Source organism: Nomia melanderi, chromosome 6, assembly GCF_051020985.1.
Source record: "Nomia melanderi isolate GNS246 chromosome 6, iyNomMela1, whole genome shotgun sequence".
In the NCBI taxonomy this organism is placed as follows: domain Eukaryota; kingdom Metazoa; phylum Arthropoda; class Insecta; order Hymenoptera; family Halictidae; genus Nomia; species Nomia melanderi.
The window spans coordinates 17,318,538-17,340,632 of NC_135004.1; the positions used below are offsets into that span (position 1 = coordinate 17,318,538).

The 22,095-nt window shown below is 42.0% G+C and overlaps 1 protein-coding gene and 1 long non-coding RNA gene across 7 annotated transcripts in view; one reads left to right on the forward strand and one right to left on the reverse strand.

The window, feature by feature from the left end:
* Window positions 1-22,095, reverse strand: part of Mdr49 (Multi drug resistance 49) — a 142,588-nt gene that overhangs the window by 107,512 nt on the left and 12,981 nt on the right. For 2 of the 5 annotated variants that reach the window (XM_076368307.1, XM_076368303.1), the window contains exons 2-3: window positions 3,534-3,634; window positions 572-979 (exon numbers count right to left, since the gene is read on the reverse strand). The gene's annotated coding sequence lies outside the window, so the exon portion shown is untranslated. Of the gene's footprint in view, window positions 1-571; window positions 980-1,873; window positions 2,218-3,533; window positions 3,635-10,984; window positions 11,006-22,095 lie in introns of those variants that run through there. The other 3 variants (XM_076368304.1, XM_076368305.1, XM_031983743.2) reach the window with 3 other exon arrangements.
* LOC116430081 (uncharacterized) overlaps window positions 1-22,095 on the forward strand; it is a 125,498-nt gene that overhangs the window by 29,714 nt on the left and 73,689 nt on the right. The window lies entirely within an intron of this gene.

Genomic DNA, 22,095 nt, shown 5'->3' on the forward strand with positions numbered 1-22,095 from the left:
CATCGCTTCGAAAATCCAACCGGAACCATTAAAAACCCTCAAAATCCAAAACTGAGCACTGCCGAAAACTTTCCTCGCCGAACACGTCGAAAAATCAATGAACACCTGACGAACACGTCACGCGGATCCACGTATCAGTGGATTTCGGAAAATCGAGGAAAGTTAACCCTTTGAACTCTAGGCTCCGATATTGCACCAGTTCTAATATTAAATATTTCAATGAATTTGAAGGAAACCACCTTAAGATTCTTAGATCTTCGAAATATAGGAAGTTTGTACTGAGAAGGGAATTAAGATCCACGTATCAGTGGGAGGGTCGAAAAATCGAGGAAAGTGAGCCCTTTGAACTCTGTAGGCTCCGATATTGCACTTAAGATTCTTAGATCTTCGAAATATAGAAAGTTTGTACTGAGAAGGGAATTAATTCTAAGAAATGTTACAACATCGTTAATTTTCAGTAGGACTCGCTGACACATCACGAAACTATGTGGAGTGGTAAGGGTTAAAAACCGAGGGACAGCCGATCGAGTGATTTTCGAGGTGATCGAGCAATTATCGGTGCACCACTTACCTGTCCGCGAGAATGAAGCATCCCTGGCGTGTTACGTAAAACAGGAAGCCAGGTGGCAGTCCGAGCATATCGGGCGGCCGCGTGTAGCGACGCGCCGATCTATCCGCGAGGATCGTCGAGAACTTCTTCCGGTCGGCGTGAGAGATCAGTGGCTGGCGACGAAACGTGGACACCGTCGATCGTTTCCCTTTGCCGATCGTTCGTTCGTCTGTGAGCAATACTGGCTGCTGCCTCCGTCGTCCACCGACATGCAGATAAAACCGAGTTCACTGTTTGATCCTGTTCAGGCCTGTTGTGCTGTTCGCGCCTAAAAACCGTCTATAAATATTCTCGTATGTTGATCATCTTGTTGTTGGTGTTCCCGATGAACCTCCTCTGCTTCACCATGTGGCCGGCCGCCGATCTAACCTGTCCGAAGATAAGCGTCCGGTTAAGACTGGCCGATTATCGACCGCGATCATCGTAAATAAAAGTGATAACTGCACAGCGCACGGCCGCCGTTATCCGTCCGCCGGCTTTCCTCGCCGCTTTATTCTCTTTCTCTTTCTCTTTTCTGCTGGCGCGCCGCGAACTATATACAGGGTGCTCCGAGAAAGAGAGAGAGAGAGCGGTGGAAACGATTTGTAAACGTATGCGGGATTAATTTGTAATAAGATTTCCGCCAATTCGGATATTTTCGTTGAATAATGAGTGAATCATTTCCGGGCAATTTCGTGGATAAGGATTGTATTGATGTTGCGCAAAAGAAAAGTGGAGTATGATTTTGGGTGATGCGTCTGGTCATGGCGATCTTTTTCTACTGTGCGTTTGAAGTCTTGTAGTATTTGGAAATAATTGCAATGTTGATAGTTTGTTGTTGGAGTTTGTTGATACTAGGACTTCCGAGTGAGTCGGATAGACTTGTTTTTCATCTAGAGTTTTTTAATTATTGGAAAATGATTATGGGAATGATTACTGTATAACTTGAGTCGATACGGAAATTAAAATAGTCTATCGGAATCTCAACGCACTCTTATAATTCCTATAGAATTCTAAAAATAAACCGGGTGACCCTTTTTTTCAACAGTCTATCAAAATCTCCTTTCTCACTTTCAAAATTCCTATAGAATTGTAAAAATAAAGCGACCCTTTTTTTATTCCTAAGTCTATCAAAATCTCCTTTCTCATTTTCGTAATTCCCATAGAACTCTGAAAAGCAGTCAACTTCAATAGTTGTTCCCTCAACATTTTCCAAACTGCACTTATGAATAAGTCATTCACCAACACGCATTTATATAGAGTAAATAAAATATTTCGAATAACCTGATATAATCACTTGCTCTCGGAGTAACGATTCACGTCGAGACACCCTGTACATCGCGTTGTCCGATGTGACACACTGGCGGATCCTTCCCCGGCCCGTTTTAATTAATTTCCCTGCCGCCCCTGAATCCGATCGTTTAAACACAGCCAAATGAGCGTGCCTCGAGCGCACGCAAGAACCGGCGGCCAGTTTTATTGGACTTAATTCGACGGCTCGGTTTAATTCGATCCGGGGACTCTACTCGCGCGAAGACACGCGCGACGCGTTACCGTTCCGAGTTTTCCACGCGTTTCTCCGTCGATGACGCGGAACACGCGACCGATCGGTCTCGAGGCTGCGAACGACTCGCCGGAGTCTTATCGGCCGGCCGATTATTCCTCGCTTTCGCGGCACGCACGTGAACAACTTTATTCCTGCGGTTTCATACGATACCGCCGATATTATACTGTCGATTCGTAGGAACGTTGAACCGGTTACCGGCACGTAATCGATATTCTGCGAATGAATTTCAGGGAAAAGACGTTTAACCCTTAGCGATCGAACCAATTTTGCAGTCTACGACACTCTAGTCTAACGTCGACAGTGGAAAATGTATTGTAAGGTTTCTTAGATGGTTTATTTTAATTTTTAGGGTAAAATACTTGTGCATATGCAGTGATCTTAGTATTTTCTTTTTGTTATGCGAAATGTTAGAGAGAATAAGATCGGTGACGATGAAAGTGATACTGAATTTTTTTGAATTTCAACTCGAAAGTCTTCGATATATTTGCGATGTCATTTGTTAATTTTATAATCTAGCTTAGGCCCATAAGTTGGTCATTTCATGAATTTTGTATGTTCGGAATAGTTTGTTGACGCATCCGTGTATACGATATTGACGTGATCCAATCTATGCCATCCATCCTCTGTGTATTTTGTGCAATATGCGCAGGTACACATATACGTGGACATTGAATATTTGTATTGGAAGCTATCATACTTTAGCGGACAAATATCATATCACAAATCGCATAGCTATTACTGTTAATTACTACGCCGGAGACATTAAATCCATTTGCTTGCTCCCCCGACCCAAATAAACGACGCATCTCATCAATAACTCGATAAATATTATACCTCTCTGATTACTCGAATTGTCCAAATACACATTTTTACGATCGAATTCATGGAAATCCATACAAATTTCTACAATATAGAAACGTTTGCGAATAATCATCGTTTCATCGAGTGAATTATAGTAATTCGATTTGCTTGTCACCGGTGACAATATTCAACGAGTTAAAAAAACTCTAATAAAACAAGAGAAAATGGGTTAAAAGATTATTATGATTGCACGTTCATCAAACTGAATGTCACCACAATGGACACCATTATTTACAATATAGAAATGTTTGCGAATAATCATTTCATTGAGTGAATTATAGTAATTCGATTTGCTTGTCACCGGTGACAATATCCAACGTGTTAAGAAAGCTCCAATAAAACAAGAGAAAATGGGTTAGAAGCATGGAATCCGTAGACTAGAAGGCACCGCGATAAAGCAACGCACGCGGTCGAAGACTTTCGAGCAACGGGAACGGAGAAGAAAAAGAAGAACAGACTTTGAGACGCCGTGGAAAAAGTGAAGGCGAAAAAATAATGGGAACAACTCGTACTTACACTCATCGGGTACGGGCTGTGCGTTATCGCGCTGGCAGCTCGAAACTTCGCTAAACGGCCTCTAGCTGATGACCCTGGCGGCCATTAACGGACACGACGGCCTGTGTAAACAGAAAAAATGCCAATGTCAATAATCCATTTCCCGAGGATGGACGCGCAGGTTTACGAAACAGGACACCCAATCCTATTCGCAAACAAACCACGGACCACGAATACTTCTTCTCGATTGTTAAGCCGCGTCCCCACGTGCGCGGCGCGCGACGTTGCCGCTGAGGCTATCCCGCGGATCGGTGGACGCGGCTTTATACTCAATTCCGAGATCACCGTCTAATTAACTCTTTTTTATCCGCTGCGTTCCTCGTCCGGGGAATTCCATCGCGAGCAATTAACCCTCTGTAGGCCCATGTAACTTTAAAGTCGTATATCAGTATATTGGCATCTTGTTGATTTACTTCATTTTGCACTCGAAGTGTTGAATAACATTAAATAATCAGTTTACTTCAACTTTTACACGCTCAGACATGAAAGTTTAACGTCATTGTAACTTGAAAGTTACGAAATATATTCGTTTGATGAAATTATTGAAACTATTGAATACATTGTTAATTCGTATTCGTATGTGGATATCTATTAATTTTGTACTGCAGATTTTGTTATAATAATGAACAAAACTTCGGTCCATAGAGGATTAAGCTCCATCGTTTCACCGAAACGCGTTGAGAACCCTCGGAGACCTTCGGTAGGGCCCGGTTTGTTATCGTGGCCGCCATATTGTCGGGGAATCTCGCGCGCTCAGCCGGTAAGCCTCTCCAAACATTTGAAGGCGTTTAGTAGGCGCGAAAGCGGCTTGATAATCGTCATTTCGGTATTAAAATATTCACGTTACTTCTGAATTGTAAATTATTCGTGTTCGTAACCGTATTATCGCGTACGATGAAACGAAATTGGACAATTGGAGGATTAGTGAAATCGAAAATGGGATGAGATTAATATTAATATTCATGTTGTAACGAAACATTGACGTTTTCAACGTTGCAATATATATTGTTGCAATTTTAAGCGGTGCAATATTAAATAAATATCGATACCTTCAACATTATAATATTAAATAAGCGATTACAATATAAATGAAGCACCGGAGCCCGTCTCCAGAAAAATCAACCACGAATCACACATCCAAGAAACCATCAAACGAATTCGATCCAATCGAAACCCTCCGATGCGCCGTGTCCCAGTAAAAAAATTCCATGCCGAAACCATGCCTACGCCCAATCAACTCGATTCTCCGAAAGTCTCTACGGGTCTTCGACGTCGGGTTTCCTCCGGCGGCCGCCATATTGGTACCCGGCCGGCGACGAAGACCTTTAAAGTTCGTCAGTTACTTTCGTTCGCGCGTGAATCGCGGCCGAGCCAAAGTCTTCCCATGGTAACAGCCGTGGAATTTTATTCGAGCCAGCTCATATTTCACGTCTGGCATCGCGATACGAGGAGGATCGTCGTTATCAATCACTCGAATCCCGTTGCCTGCCGCCTCGAGGCGGCGCGGCGTTTCAGAAACTTTCCCTTCCGCGACAACGACAACGCCGCCGCCGCCGCCGACGACGACGACGACGACAACGGTGACGACAACTACAGGAAAAAAGGGAATGGAGTTTCGGTGCACCGTCTCCCGGCGAATTTCAGTTTTCCCTTCGAGCGAGGAATTCCAACGGCGCCTCGGGCCGCCGGAGTACGCGAGACACCGGCGTTGTCTAGACATCGAGAATCTTTCAAAGAACGCCAGACTCGTAGTTCCTCTTTTCGCTGATTTCGAGCCATCCAGACTGCATTTCCCCGGAAACACTCGCGACTATCCCGAGGATGAACGTGCGCCGCGATTCGAGGTCGGCTTGTACTATCCGTTCGAACGTGGAGCCGTCGCGATGTTCTTGTGGGTTACTAGCACACTGCGAGCGGCGAGTTCAAGTTAACTGCCGGGTCAGCCAAATTTGGGGATCTTTTGATTGAGTTGGATGCATGGTCGCGAATTGGTAATTAATCTTCTCGCGAAGATATTTCTCATTAACGCTTCGACTCCTATATTTGTATATCTGCATTAGTCACAGTAGAAAACATTTAGCAATGTTTATAAAATCCAGTTAAATCTGTTAAAATCTAGTGTTAAGATCAGCAACGATTGGTCCTTGAACCTTGAAGCATATAAATCTATCGAAACTCGGTTTGTGCGATACATCATTGAGAAAATTCATTAGCGGGACTATACAAACAGTTATGTCATCGTTTCGGCTGGCTAAAGTGTCGGCTCATCGTCAGTATGAATGGTTACTGTTAATTAGCATCGCCGTGGATCGAGGGAACCAGTTTCCATCGGGATTTATGAGGTGCGAGAAAGCTGACGTATTAATCGCCGTTGGGAACCTTACGTTTTCAATGTCCGCCCCGTGAAATATGTACCTCCGATTTCACAGGTTTCCGCGGGGAATCGGTTTCGCAGTCGGCGCGTTAACCGCGAGATTTATCGCGATTCGATAATCGCGAGGCTACAAAGTTGCTCCGGGAGAAAGTGGCTTTCCTGACAGCGGCCAGACGCCGTGAATAAAAAGAGGAGGAACTCTCCACTCGCGATTTCCTACTTCGAATGCCGGCGATTGAATTACGCGTTGCGCCCGCAGCTCGGTTTCTCTCGGACAGATCGTCGGATCGTATAATTCCTCGCTCGCGATTCTCTTTTACGCGAGAAACGGCGGTCGAGAGTTCCGAATCGAAGTCCGCGATTGCAGTTAATGGAACCGAACCCGTGAGATTAGAAACTGGCGTCGAACACTTTTTACCGGCGCATTAGCTGCGAGAGGAAATAATTATTTCTCGGTAGAAGAATGCGGTTCTACCGTTTCGTTATTTCCCAGAAACTGTCGTCGGTTGGGAATAAGCGAAGTTGCGAGGAAAGATCGAAGCGCGGCGAATGGGAAATCGTGTGAATTCGCTGCACTCGAAGCGTCGACGATTATAATCGCGCGTGTCACTCGAGGAGACGCTGGAATGTTTGCGTTGCAAGTAATGAACAGTTCTAACAGATTTTCTCGTTAGAATCGCGGGAATGGAATCACGGCGCAGGTTTTCGTTCGAATTGTGAAAAGAATTCGTAACGGACGACGAGAGCCTTGATCTTATCAGGAAGTCGGCCCGTATCAGTCGACAGATAAAGCGTGCGATCGGAACGCGAGCGATTCCCGACGAAAATAGCATGCTCTAGGCCTCGAGATACGTGGAATTCCGTGCGTAACGTAATCTGCCGAGCGCGTCTAATTCCACGGAAAACGGTGCACGGTTAACGCTGTAAAAATTCAAACGGTCGAACCGTTTGAATACGAAGCCGCCGCCGTCTGGACAGATCGGACGATTCGACGGTTGGATTATTTAAACTACGCGAACTCGGGACGCTTGGATGATACCGAAGGTCTGAATTATTCAAACTTTCGACGCTCGGAGGGATCGGAATGATTGAATAATTCGAATTAATTATCAAATACGATCGTTTGACTCGTTTTGGTAGTAAACATGTATCGGCCTTTTGGAATATTTGATAGTTTCAGCTTCTCGGACAGTCAAATTTCGAATGATTAGACGTTTTCAAACTTTTCTAAGAATATTCTCATATTTAAATGAGTGTCACTGCTCAAACGTCGAAAGATTCGACATTTTCAAACTTCTCAAACTTTCCAAAACACATTCTCGTATTCGAATGAGTTCACACTGTTCAAACATCGAATAATCCAACGTTCTCAAACTTTTCTAATATTCTCATAATTAAAAAAGTTTCGACTGCTCAGACATCAAATGGCTCAACGTTCCCAAACGTTCAAGCTCCCCAAATTATAATCTCGTATATAAACCAATCCGAACTGCTCAAACGTTCGAGTTCTTCGAACCTCCTTTGCAACCGCGGAACACAAGCCACGTCACCGTTCGAGGAACGCGAATAATCGTTCGTTCACGGATGGAGATCACTGGACTGGGATTATCGGTCCCGGCGCGGCGGCAACCTCTCATTATGCTGTTTCATAATGAATTTTACCGCTAATTGACCTACCCGGCTGCTCAATCAACGAAACGGAAACGCGGGCCCGATACTCGGCGCGTTTGATCCGGCGGATCGTTCCCTCTATGAGCAGGACAACAATAAATTCCACGAAAGTTCGAGTTAATGCGAGTACGTCGACCTCGGCCCCCGATCGATCTTGTATCTCCTGGTTATGTGTTTAAAGGAGCGTGCACATAGAAACGCGATCGATCCCCCACCGACTCCGGCGAGCTGCTTCGACGAGTCGCGAACCTGAAGCCGCGTTCTCAAAGGCTTGACCTTGTACCTAACGACAGACTAGAAATCAATCCGATTTGCTTCCAATAAGTACTGAATATTTCAATAATATCCTCACATTCATAGGAAATAAACATTTGAATTTCGTTTTCGTTCATTCTGGACGTTGCCTTTGATCCTGTTTCAAACGACCAGAACTTTAATCTGAAATATTCTTAGATATAAATCGAAGTTCACAATGACAAGTATCGATACTCTACTTCAAACATTCGTTAAATATTCTAACTGAAAAATTCGAGACGTTTCACAGGCCTGTGGCAATCGCAACGGCTGGATTCGGTTTTCAAAGTTCTTCACTTGCAAATGAATTTCTCTCAATCATTCATCTTCCTCTTACTGTCGTTATCAATGTAACAAGAATTACACGTCAATCATACGAAATACTCGGTAGAGTGTAAAAACTCCTTAGATATTGAAGATTCTCAGGAATATTCGCCTCGAGCGATCATCGCGGCGCACGATTCATTCGCCAAAGTCGAGGGGAAAGCTGCCAATCATCGGAGAATTACGTGGCCGAGCGAGATAGAGCATAGACAGGCCGGACAATGCCGAAACGATTCCACGGGATATTTACATGTCAATTATGTGCTTTATCGCCGCGCGGCCGTTCCGTAGCTCGGCGATCGAGGCGTCCGACACTCGTCGCGTTGCTCCTTTAAAGCGGCGTCCTCCCGGCGATTATCCATAAAACATTTTACGAGAGCAGAACTGCTTCCCCTCGACAACGGGACAAAAAGAAATATATTATATGTATATGTGTGTACATGGTGGACCGCGTAAATGGGATCTCGTAAACGTCTGCGATATTTATAGGTGCATGAAAAAACAACGTGGCTACTGTATCCTGCAGGGCTTCTTTTTAGTCACTTCGTAAATTACGGAAAGAAAATAATTTACCACGCCGGGAACTGGTTTTCCATAGGGCTGTAAATACATCGAACGCGCGTAGCGTTTCGAGTTTTACATTAGTTATTAAATGTACTCCGTAGAACGAGGAAAAATCGAACGTTTTTGCTGTTTCACTGGTACCTGATTCAGTTTAATCGTCTTGCACCGGCAAGTGATTAGTATTTCCTCGTTTCTAATGTTCATTCCCGTTGATTACTTCGTAAGAGTCATTGAAGTTTGTTTAGAGATCAGAGCTGCGTTCTGATTCTTTCGTTTAAACGAGTTTTGAAGAGAACATGATGATTTCCTTCAAAATTTGCCTAATTGTTATGGAGGTCACGGAACGATCAACTCGAGAACAATTACAACACTGATGTATCAAAATATTTAGTTACGCAGGTTGCGTTACGTAAATGTAACAAAATTTATGCAGTATGAAATTAATAAATATCAACATATGAACACGAATTAACAGTGTATTCAATAGTTTCAATAATTTTATTGAAACGAATATACTTTGTAACTTTGTTACAATGATGTTGAACGTAAACGCCTACAAAAGTTTAAGTTGAATTATTGTCGTTCGTCGTTTTGCGATAAAAAATTAAATAAGTCAATTTAACCCGATATATTGACGCGTGACTTCAAAGTCACCTAATTAACAGCTATGAAAACAAATTATTGTTCACTAATTTGAATGCCATTTGCGTGCGTTACACGGTAAGTAACGTTACACGGAACGCTCTAAATTCCCGTGGCGGTCAGCGTGTTAATAACCTTCGACGCGGATAATTTATAACATTCGTTCGCAGTTCTCGCGCGAGAAACCCGTTTCCATTGGTGGTCGAGCGAGAGATCGAATATTTCCGAACGCCTTCCGTACCTCAAACAACAGCATCGCGCACGCGGGAACGCGGCTTAACTTCCTAAGCTTCATGGAAATCGCGGCGACGATGCTGTTATGCTTCCCTTCGCGAAAGTCCCCGGCTCTGGGCGTTCCAGGGCGAACAGAATTTTAAGATTTACCGGGAAGCTGCCGCGGATAGCGTCAGCTTCGTGCTGACGTTCCGTAAACATTGCGGTTCGCTGCGTCCTTTCCGAAAACCCGCGGTGCACTGAAATTCCGTGCGCAGCACTAAACGCTCGACCCCTTCAGACTCCGGGTTTTATAGAAAATTGCGCTCGCTTAAGAAACAGCGGGGAACGCTGCTCGATGGATCGCCGATTCCGAATAAAATCGATTAATTTAATATCCGTCGCGGTACGGACACGTGTAAACAAAAGAGTGTAAAACAGCGGTCGCTGGTTTTTAGGAACTTCCATCTTCGTTTATTTATGCGGATAATGTGGATATTAAACTGTAAACTGTTTGCGAAGTATTGGGAGCTATCGTGGAACGGGTAATACGGTTATGTACGTTTGTTGATCGAAAGCTTGCGTATCGCGCGAGAAATCTACATACATCGTTACGTCATAATTATAACGTACCACCGTGCCAGATACCTTCGGCAATGTTTTCTTCACAGAAAATCACGTAAAACCGAGTGCATCGGACGCATTCTTGTTCGATCGCGGTTCGAGTATCATTTTCTTCAGTTACTCCGGTTAATATTATAAACCCTCTCCACTTCATAAATTCCGTCAGGAAAACTACTACAGGTTCAAGTTACAAATTTCCTGTTTCACGAGAGTCGAAATAAATCCAGTTGCCATAGACGAGAAAAGTAAAACTAGGTATTAGAAAGTTCCGATGTCTCGAGTTGTTCTAGAGAAATGGGCTTCGAATTACCGTCACTCTAAGACTCCTTAGTAACAATAAAAATTACATTATTCTGTAAATATTAACAATCCAAGTGGCAAGCACTGATCAAAATTCAGTTTCTGAACTAAAACGAAAGCACGATGACGCCGATTTTTTGTTCTGGTTTCCGCAAAAGGCACTTAGAATTAATAAATACACTGAAACCATATTACGTTCTTTTCATTCGGAAACCGACAATTCCGGACACATTTATAACCGTTCCTTCGGAGAAGCTTCGTTTCCCGAAAACCGCGCGATAAAACTGGGTCGGAGTCGCCGTTGGATCGGATCGGGGAATGATCGGGCGAAGGATCGATCTGTCTCGTTGAAAAATGGGAGAAAACCGGGCGAGAGATCGAACGTGAAATATCGGAGAGCACACACCTGGGAGCACCGCACTGTTGACCGTACCAATGGCGGCGGGAGAGCCCGAAACCTGCGGAGGATCGATAGGCCGCGGGAATTTCAGGCAAGAAACGGATCGCTCGGGAGCACCGGCGCGACTACACCTCCCGATGACTTTCACCGGCTGTTTTCTGGTCGGCCGTGCACACGTACGCGATGCAAATTATACAGGCTGTGCCCTTCCGCGTGCAGTAGGCCGCCGCGATTAGGACGAGGATCGATCCACCTAAAACCGCGGAGGATATCGACGGTGGGGGCGCGGGTTCGATCTCAAGTTTCGCGGACTGGCGTCGTGACCCGCGAGCCGGGCTCCTTTGACACGACCGGTCGGATCGTTCCACTTTCGGAATGGCGCAACGCTTTGTCCGACGATCGTTCGCCGATCTTTTAACCCTTAGCGCTCCGATGCTCTTGGCTAGGTTAGTATTTCCTTAACCCTTGCACTTGAGAGGCGACTGTTTCGACGCTTGATTTCATAAGGAAAAATATAAAATTTGATATGATTACACTATAATATTATTATAATATTACACTACGCGTTATGCATCAATTTGAGGAATATTGAAAGGAAGGATTTCTCTTTGAGTTCATTTCACAAAATATCTTTATCTCACCGAATGTTCAAATATTTCTAGTGAAAATCTGCCGAGTGAGGGTTAACCCTTCGAATTCGAGTGAAATATTATTCTTCTCCTATCGATTATTGTACCATTATTAAAAGTTCCTTCTTTTCTGTTTAATTAATTGAGCTATCTCGTTTCTATCGATGAGCAAATATTCCAGTGTGTTCATCACGCCTACATTTTTTCCAACGGTCCCCATCTGCCGCAGTTCCGCCTGACCTTGTACATCGAACACATAGAGATTGTTTTATCTAATTGCTCCCATCTGGCCACTATAAACCCACTTAATTCGGCCTTCATGAAACTCAAGTTCTCGGGAATCCGCGATGACTTTGGCCATCCAGCTAAGAATAATTCTTAAAAAATGTAGCCTAATTTCAGACCACTCGATTTAAAGAAAAATTGTCTTTAAATACCTTCAATATAATCACAGCGTAATAATTTACAAAATAGACACCATATAGAAATACGATACTCGGAATTTATATGAATGTAAGTTTGTCACAACACAAGCTACCAGAAAGTACCAACACCATCGAACGATCAGCATCCGAACAAGAATCCTATTAATTCCATCAGTCGATGATGGATTAAGTTTTAAAATAGAAACCTCATCAAGGCGCAGGACCTATAAAGTACTACCTTTCATTAAAACGCCGCCGTGAGCCGAACGCGCTTAGATTTTTCCTTTTAATTTCATTTAACGTAATGTCATTTAAAGCACGTCCACACGCGTTTATGCGCTCATAAAGGCAGTAATAAAGAGTAAGAATAATAAATCGAGACATAAAAGATTAAATCGACCTTATGAAAGCCGGGAACCCTAGCTATATATCACCGATACTTTCGAACGGCTAATATCCGACTAAAATAGACGTGCCTCAGAAGAAACTGTCTGTTAGGGTGACCAGATCGGCGCAACAAAAAATTCGAACACAGGATGTTCGGAATTAAAAAGAGAAAAAGGAAGACTCTCCTTCTTCTTCGCTAAATCAGTGGAACCTCTCTTTTCATCGTTTATACCGCGTGGTGATATAAAATGGTACAAGTGTTTCGAGATTCAATAATAATTGATCAATATTTGAGAATTAGAGTGTCAAAGTGTTTGTAAACTGTGAATCTACAATTGTTTGATACTACAAATCGCAATATTAAGCAGAAATCACACTTTTAAATGGAACTTCGCAAGTGTTTCAAGATTCAAGCGTAACAATGGCGTTACCTGATCAATATTTGAGAATTCGAGCGTCAAAGTGTTTGTAAATAGTGAATCTACAATTGTCTGATATTACAAATTGCAATATTAAGCAGAAATCGCACTATTAAATGGAACTTCGCAAGTGTTTCAAGATTCAAGCGTAACAATCGCTTGAAGATTTACAACTTCTGAATATTTTGAGGCACGTTACAGCGGTTCCAAGGATCACATCCTTGTGACATCGATTCAGAAATAGAGAGAAGTCTCGAAGAAACGGATTGCCTCACGGCGAAAGCGAAGCAAAACGCGCGAGGCAAAAATCGCGTCTCTCGACGCGGGAACGAGCAATTACTCCGCGAGAATCGGTCGTCACGGGCGCGACAGAATGACGCAAAACCGGACGAAGAGTGACACGTTTCATTTGCCCGTGTCATTTTAACGCCGCTTAATCCTGGACAATTGATGGCAACCTTTTTTGGGGAAGAGAGACCGGTGGCCGGTTATCGAAATGTCCGCGACGCCGATGGTTCGGCTGGTGTACGCAGAACGCACCGGAAAATCGATACGGTTCTCGATGTTGGCAATGGGAAATGATACTGCTCAAGTTGTATCGATGATCCACGAAGTATCTTAACACTTAGACCGCCTAAAAAGAAATATAACTACAACCTCTTCTATTAATCTTCAATTGAACTCATTCGATTAATTTCGTTGAAAACTTTGTTTTGTAAAAACAAGAACCGTGTTTGATGAATTGCAAATAATCCACTTCAGGACTTAATGAACAATAGAAAAAGATAAACAGAATAAAAGGCAATACGTTGCTAAGCGAAAAGTGGTAGAAAAATTTTAACACGTTGAATGCAATGGGGTCACCGGTGACCCCAAATCGAATTACTATAGTTCACTCAATTAAACGGTGATTATTTATAATATAGAAATATTTTCATCTAATCATCGTTTAATTGAGTTATTTATAATATAAGAATATTTTCATCTAATGTTATCTAACATGATGACATCCAGCTAGACGAATATGGAATAGTAATGCAATTCGATTAAATGATTTAATATTATATTTTTTCCATTTTCTGTATTTCCCTTTACGAAATCGTGCGGCGTTCAACGTGTTAAATCGTCTTCAACGCGTAATCACGATAGAATCATTCGTTCAAGAAGAATTCCCTTTAAATCGAGTTTGATTTGCTCGTTGGATTCGAATGCCTGCGTTACTCGCGTTTTGAGTCTCTAACACGCTCTAGCATTCCGAGCGAGTACACTCGAGCGGCGAATCGCTTAACGCTCATGAGAAACACTGGCATCAAGCCCATCGCCGCTAGGGTGGCCACGGATGCGTCATTGAATCGATACGATTCCTCGAGGCAGAAATCACCGGCGAGACGCGACGGTTGCGGGACGCACTCGCGTTACTCGCTGATATGCATTTTTCGATCGGCAGCCCGGAACGGAATTCTCCGGCGTTACGGCAATCGATCGCGTGCGCGATCCGTGGAATCGTCAACGGCCCCCATACGATAGCGCCGCGTTAATTGTCGGAAACGAGGGAAACGAAGCCGTATTTCCCGGATGGAACGAACTCGCGATCGTTGTAATTTCATCGCGGACCTTTGTGCACTTCTGGGATATTTGCGAGTGCAAAGTTGCACAGAATCCACACAACACCGAAGAATCTATAGCCATGAATTCGAAAATCTCTTCGAGAAACTCAACCCTTTGAAACTTCGTTCGTTCATTCGTCATCCATTCTGATTCTTGCTTCCACATTTTGTGAGAATATTATGAGAATATTATTGTTTATTTGCGAGCTATTTTGTGAGGAAATAGTTACCTTCATAACTTGGATGATGTTAGCCCTTTGCACTCCAAAGGTCTCTCAGTCACTCGATTGGCGCATCAAAATTATAAAATTTCGTATTTAACATTAACTTTCGAGTAATCTGTCGATACGTGAAGTGTGGAAATAAATAGATTCCTCGTTAAGTTAGTTTTAAAAAATGTCATCTATATCTCATAAAAATAAATTGAATATTTCTAGTGACAAATTTTTGGAGTGCAAGGGGTTAAAAAATGGCCGTATACTGTTTTGAGACTAACAAATTCATTCATGAGTCGCTTAGATGAGTCACGCAGTTAATTCCAAAACAAAAATTGAAAATTCTATTCGTTAGTAAGAACCGTTTTCCATGGTAATTCCATTTTTCTAATTATAATCTTCCACGTGCCTCAGTGTTATTATTAACGCCTCAGTGATTCATTCGGGGAATTGAATGTCTTTCAGCTGAATGATTGATCAGTGATATTTATAGGATTCAGAATTCGTAACAGTTATCCTCTCGCGTTCGAACTCGGCGCGTCGTAGTGTTCGTTCCACAGTAGTGCAACTGTTGCGTTCTTGGTGTTGAAATGAATCGAACGCGTTTGTTTCCAGTTAATCAAAATATTCGTTTCTCGCGAACATCGCATAGGTCATCGGTGACTCACGTACTTAGAACGTTTCGAGCTGCAAGCGTGCTCCGAGGAGATTATGAATTCCTCATGGCGGATAACATTGATTCGGTGGTCACTTTATCCAGGCCTGATTTAATCTCACGGAACACGAACAGATTTAATCGCACGCCACGTAAACTGTACAATGAAGTAACGTTACAATGAGGCAACCTTATAATTTCGCTGTTACCGATCATTAATTATGTCAACCCTATTATTTCTTAACGCACTCGCGGTAGGAGGTGTGTTTGTGCTTTTAATTATCGATCCTAATAATAAAAACTTGCAAGAATGTTGTAGCACATTCTGTTCTGTCGAGAGACACCTTTTGAAATTTTACAATTATTTTCCAAGTTTAATCGCATATTCTGAATTGACTTCTCGAATTCAGTAACGATTGTACAGTTAACCCTTTGCCATTAACCTTTGTATACTGCACCAATGCGTGAAGTATTGAAAGGAAATGTTCCCTAATTTATGTGTGATTTCTTGTTAGATTCGTTTTAAAGAATCTTCTCTGCATCTAATTAGAAAGTATAGAATTTCTCAAATGAAAAACTTCCGAGTGCAAAGTGTTCAGTATAGGAAATGTCCAAAATTCTATTGAGAAGTGATTAGACGGAAAATAATTTCAAAATTTCAAAAAGTGTGACACATTCGGTAGAAATAATATATTTATTGAATTCTTCATTAACACTATTAATATTAATTAATTAATAAATATAATATTAATCCATTAATTTCAAAGGTAAATCACCAGAAATAGCTTCAGTGTACTAATCCCAAAATGAATCATCAAAATATTCATTAAATTTCATTTCGTCATTATATTTATAATGCATTTTATCATTGCGAATTCCGTTAGCCAAAAATTCGCTGACCATGCCACTCCGGCGATGACGCAAAATCCGTTGTGCCCCGAACGCGCGACGCATCCTCGACGAAAGAACGGAACGGCAGCGTCGTTTAACGGTAATTGGAACTCACGAGGCGTCCGTAAATTAAAAGGTTCGCGACGCAGAACAAACTGTCTGTCATTTTCGCGCTCGGCAAAGGCCGTTCCCATTAAGGAGCGCAGGGACGCGACGCGAATTTTTCTCCGCGGCCCGGTCACGCTGCGTTATCGTTATTTCTCGGCAATATCGCGGCCGACAGAAACGATGGGTCGAGATCGCGGAGCCAACGCGACGAGTCACGTCTCGGGCACGCAAAGAAACGGCAGAGATGGGAAAAGATGGGAGAATCCGTGTGGAAACGTCGATCGACGTCGTCCGAGCGAAACTCGAACCAATACGAACGGCGCGTTGATCCTCGATGATCGACTTCTGATGAAACATTCGAGACAATTCTGATGGGGACATTGTTTTCACTTGTGACAGGTTCTTGACACAATTATGAAGATTGATAAAATGTGTATAATTGTTGTATATATCTTCTGAATTGATGATAGTCCATATCTATTTTAATTTCAGTTCTTTAGATTCGTTGTACAGGTTTTCTATCGGTTCTGCAATTGTTTCAGCTTTATAACGATTCTATATTCTGTGAAGTCTACAGAAGAAATCCAATGTTTGGAGGAACATGATGTAATCAGTTGTTGAGGCAATTTACTGAATGTCTCTGTTAAATGAATTGCGAGGTATATTGGAGACATACTGAAAATGTTCTTTAATTGTGTTCTATCGTGTCTGTTACGGATTGATTCTGAATTGTAATCGTCATATCTCGTATCATTATGGAAATTCGAGTTAAGGATACAAGCAGGAAATCAGAATTACGGAATACAGATTTTCCTAGGAAATGATATAAGAAGCACTACACTCTCGATATTTTACATATATTTTCACGTGTAATCTATGCAACGTTGCACTCTAAGGTAAAAAATAATTTAAATTCCCAATAAATTATTGTAATTTTAATATTTAATTAAAAATTTCTAATTATAATTAAATTCTCCCATGAATGTATAAAGATCCGCAGTCTGGTAATAACCGATAGATCGAAAATGACAATCGACAAATGAATGATCCGCAACAGTTATGGATGTTGTACAACAGTTCGAAACAGTGATTTTCAGAACCGTTTCGATCCCTGTCGTCTGCGGATCGAGTTTGCGATGGATGAAAGGAGAGCGGAGTGGCGCGTTGTTTCGCCAACGGACTTCGAAAGCACTCTCCGTCGAAAATTAAAGAGCTTGTTGCTGCAGCCACCCCGAGCGTTCTTCGCTTAAGTAGAAAAATCCTCTGCTTTCGGAGAAAGCGCTCCGCGTCGTTCGCTAATCTGTTTTACACCCATCTCGTTCTACGCCTTGGAAGGCATCAGTCGCTTTCGGCGATCCTTGGAAACTCGTTGGCTTTTTCCGCGCGGAAAATGGAACATTTGCATACTTTAATAAATGTACACTTAGCTTTTCGAACTGTGTTGTTTGTTTCTACAAATGAATATTCAACATCGGTGGATTAAGGATGAAGAAGATGGAACTTTCGGTATCATCGAGATTTATGATAGATTAGAAGTAGACGTTAATGAAAATGAACGTGTAGAGAGGTTTATGGGTAGCGAGAATCACTGTGTCGAGAGTGTTGTCCTCGCATTATATAATATACTGGAAGATGACTGACTCCCGACTCAAACAAAGATATAAAAAGATTGTTAACGGACGACGTTACGACGCGTTACGCAATGGAAACATTCGCGTGTTCATAAATCACTTTGTAGCTTGAAAGAATAGTGAGGCGAGTGCACGTTCAGGAATATTAGGAATATTGCAATCTTGACATAAATAACACGGAATAGAATATTATTGAATCTTCAAGCATCAATTCTAGAAGTGTCGAAATCGGCTTGCCATCATTAATTGATATTAATCAATCTTAAGTTCCATATCAATCTCAAGTTCAATAATAATATTAATTAATCTCAAGTTCAGTATCAATATCAATTATTATCAAATCATCTCATAAGTAACATCATTATCCCACTGTACAAAGAATCATTCAATACCACTTCGGAAATGGCTTAAAAAATTAATCAAAGTATCGAGAAAGGTAGTACACAACAGTCAGTACGTAAAGAATTATATATCCATATCAATATTAGTTAATCTCAAGTGCAATATTAATATTAATTAATCTCAAGTTCAGTATTAATATCAATTACTATCAAATAATCTCATAAGTAATATCGTTATCCCACTGTACAAAGAATCATTCAATACCACTTCGCCTTCAAGAATTAATCAAAAAATCAGTACGTGAATCACAAAAAATTATACGGAAGAAATATAAATATTAATCGTTTACATTAGAAGTTAGCATGAAAAGTAGCGACGTTACAGGTTGACCTACATGTTCGGCAGATCCGTTTCGCGGCGGTCGTTTTAAAAATCGAATTAAACGCGCGAACGCCGGCGATCAAAGCGAGGCGTCGCGTTATTTTCCGGCGAAACGGCCGCGTAATTACTTGTCACGGACTCGAGATGATGCATCGCCGTCGAAACACGGGATATACAACATAAATTCCGCGCGGAACGGGCGCCGGTTCACGGACGAATTTCATTATTCCGCGGAATATTGCGCGGCGGAAGCGCGCGCGGCTCGATTTTAAATAATTGCGGGACGGATAATGCGCGGTCTCGGCGCTGGGAATCCACTGTAATTTTATTAACCGTTATCGATCTCCTATGAACCGTGGAAAGATGAACGATTCCGTTGCCAGGGTAAACAGTTGCCACCGACGAATTTAATGTTACAATCGATTCGGCTCGCTGGAAACGAACGATTTTCTTTGGACCGTGAAACCGTCAGGCTATGTACACCCCGACACGAATATTCTTCATGCACCTGTGTGCACGATAAATGAATGAAATTGATTGTTTCGGGGCTCAGGGTACAAGTAACCGCGATAAACGGAGATTTGCATATGTTCGAAGATGGGCTTTAACATTGTTCCCGCTTATTTCATTCGATCTATAAATAACACCGTGTTCGAATGTATATTTCATTTTTAGAAATCAAGATAAACGAAATTGCCTTTTAATTTCAAATAGATTCTCTTTCGTTATCCCTAACTTTTGTGGCATTTAAAATATTAAATTTGATTCGAATTGATTATATATTTAAAATATATTACATAACAATATGAATTTTTGTATGTATAGTCATAAGTTGATCTCATTGAAAATTGCCATCCGCACAATTTAGCTTTCTGATAATTAGTCGGTACGCAATGTGTTAAACCACGTTATTCGTGAGACGACTCGATACGTTGCTCTTGATACATTCGTCTGAAATAGTCTTTGAAACCAAGATGGCTGCGTCTATGCTCATATCACTCGACTAATCCCGAACTCGTTTCAATCCTTTACAATCGACGCGCAGTAACGTTTTTCGCTGATTCCATTTTAGGACTCGAGGAGGATCCTCGAGAGTGGACGCGCAGGTTCAGCGGTTCGATCTACGGGTAATGCGCGATCTAAAAACGTGTGCACCGCGTTAACCGATTAAACGCGGTAAGGAGATTAAAGAGGATCGCCGGACGGGCATTTCGATTATCTTCCGTTTAATCCGCGCAAAATACGGCAACTCGGTTTAATACTCGGATGACGGTGAACTTCTAACGCGGTCGTTGCGTGCAGAGGAAATTCTAGCTGCTCTATCATCGCTTATTCACGAGACCAGTCGCTTATGAAGGAGCGATAATTAATTATTTCTATTTAAAGGAAAGTATCACGGAACACGAGAGAGGAATTATTCTTCGTTCTATGTAAATGGAACCTCGTTTAATCATTCGTATCTAATCTCCGAAAATGAAGCATACGTAATGATTGTCACTAGTGATTATTATTATTATTATTTCACTAGTTATTAAATTTTTTAAGTGATTCGAGGCTACGGTATAAGAGGAAAATGAAAGAAATCCCGATTTCCGATTAGGTTCCGAGTTATTAGCGATTCAAAACCCACCAATCGTGAGCGAGTCTGGTGTCTGTCTTTGTCTCTCGCGCGGTAGGTCAACGTCCCCGGTCGAACTGACCTGCCACACGCGCACCGCCATTGGCGAATCTTCCCAGTTCAGAGACGTCTTTGGTCGATGATAACTTGAAAACGAAGATGAAATCGTAATTTCTTTATTCTTGATATTCGTCTTGTATTGCCGCGGGGAATCGTTTAAGCCTATAAAAGCTTCGCTTCTTCGTTCGAACGTTTTTGCTGGGGGTAGTAAAATTGGATCTTCGCTGAATGGGTCGTACTGAGGAGATATCGAGAGCCAAGCTAATCAAGTTTCTTCAATCAACCGGCATGTGGATTTAGGTAGTTAGAGGAAACGAGTATCAAACGCATTAACGAGCTATCGCAAGCCGTATCACGATTGTTACTAATGAAGGGCGCTTTATTTCCAAGAAATTTTCCCCCTGCCTTACAATGTTCGGTTATATTACGATTGTTACTAATAAAAATTTATTTTTCAAAAAATGTTCCCCTGGCCTTAGAATGTTCGAACGGGGGTAGGTATACAATAGCGCCTTTGTGGCGAAGGCAAAGTAAATAATAATATTCTGTAGTGCGTATCACTATTTTCAGATCTCTATCTGAGTGCGGCTCTTATGTAGTACTAAGTTACTAATAAATAAAGGCGTTTATTTTTCAAAAAATGTTCCCCTGCCTTACAAAGTTCAGCCATATTACGATTGTTACTAATAGAAATTTATTTTTCAAAAAATGTTCCCCCGGTCTTACAAAGTTTGGCCTAGAGTAAGTGTACAGAAGCGCCTTTATGGCGAAGGCAAAATAAATAATAATATTCTGTAGTGCGTATCACTATTTTCAGATCTGAGTGTGGCTCTTATGTAGTACCAAGTCACTAATAAATACTACAGTGAAGAACTAATCATGCATTTACCCTCACAGAAACCGTTTCACCGAGCAAACTAACATTCGCCAGAATAATTATTCATATATTCAGCAAAGAAGCGATAAAGATACATATTGCATACGTAAATATTCTAGTGTATTGATAAAACGAATTTCTAAAGATATAATGCCAAGAGTGCTGTGTAGAGAGCAGAAGAACGGTTCGCCAAGATCCATCTGTACGTCCGCCTGGCGAAAAACCATTGTAACCCGATAAATAGCATTATCCGTTTAACGGTAAAGCGTGGGCATTCGGTTAACCGTAACAGTGTTACCCGCGGTAGCCGAGTGCTAACTGAACAATCGGTTGCTAACCGGTTAATTGCACGCCTCTGCGGTCTACGTAGAACCGGTTGAGCCAATAGCGTGTGTTTACACGCCGATCGTGTATTACATATTACAGATACCGGGAAGTATTGTGAAAGAACAGTGGGTACCTTTTTTTTACGTAACGCGGCGAAATATGCTTGATCATCGGCCTGCTACCGAAGGCACATTAAACGCGCTCGACCGACGTTTCCGCGGAATCCGAATGCATCGGGCTTCATAAACATTCATCAGGCGAATGCAAATGACATTCGTTTCCTTTTCTGTGATAAAATACTCGTTCCATCTTTCCTGGAACTCGGAGGCAAACGGCATAAGACGGCGATTGAACGGTTGCTTGTTAATTGACCGTGCGCGGAGCTGTGATTGAGATAGATTTGAATAGTAAGTAGATAATTTAAGTCTCAGTAAATCATAGGTTTAGTGGGATACGTCTAGGCAGTTGATATTCTCAGTTTCTGAATTGAAGATTTCATTTCTGGTGATATCAAATTACTGACGAATAATTGCGACGATTGGGGA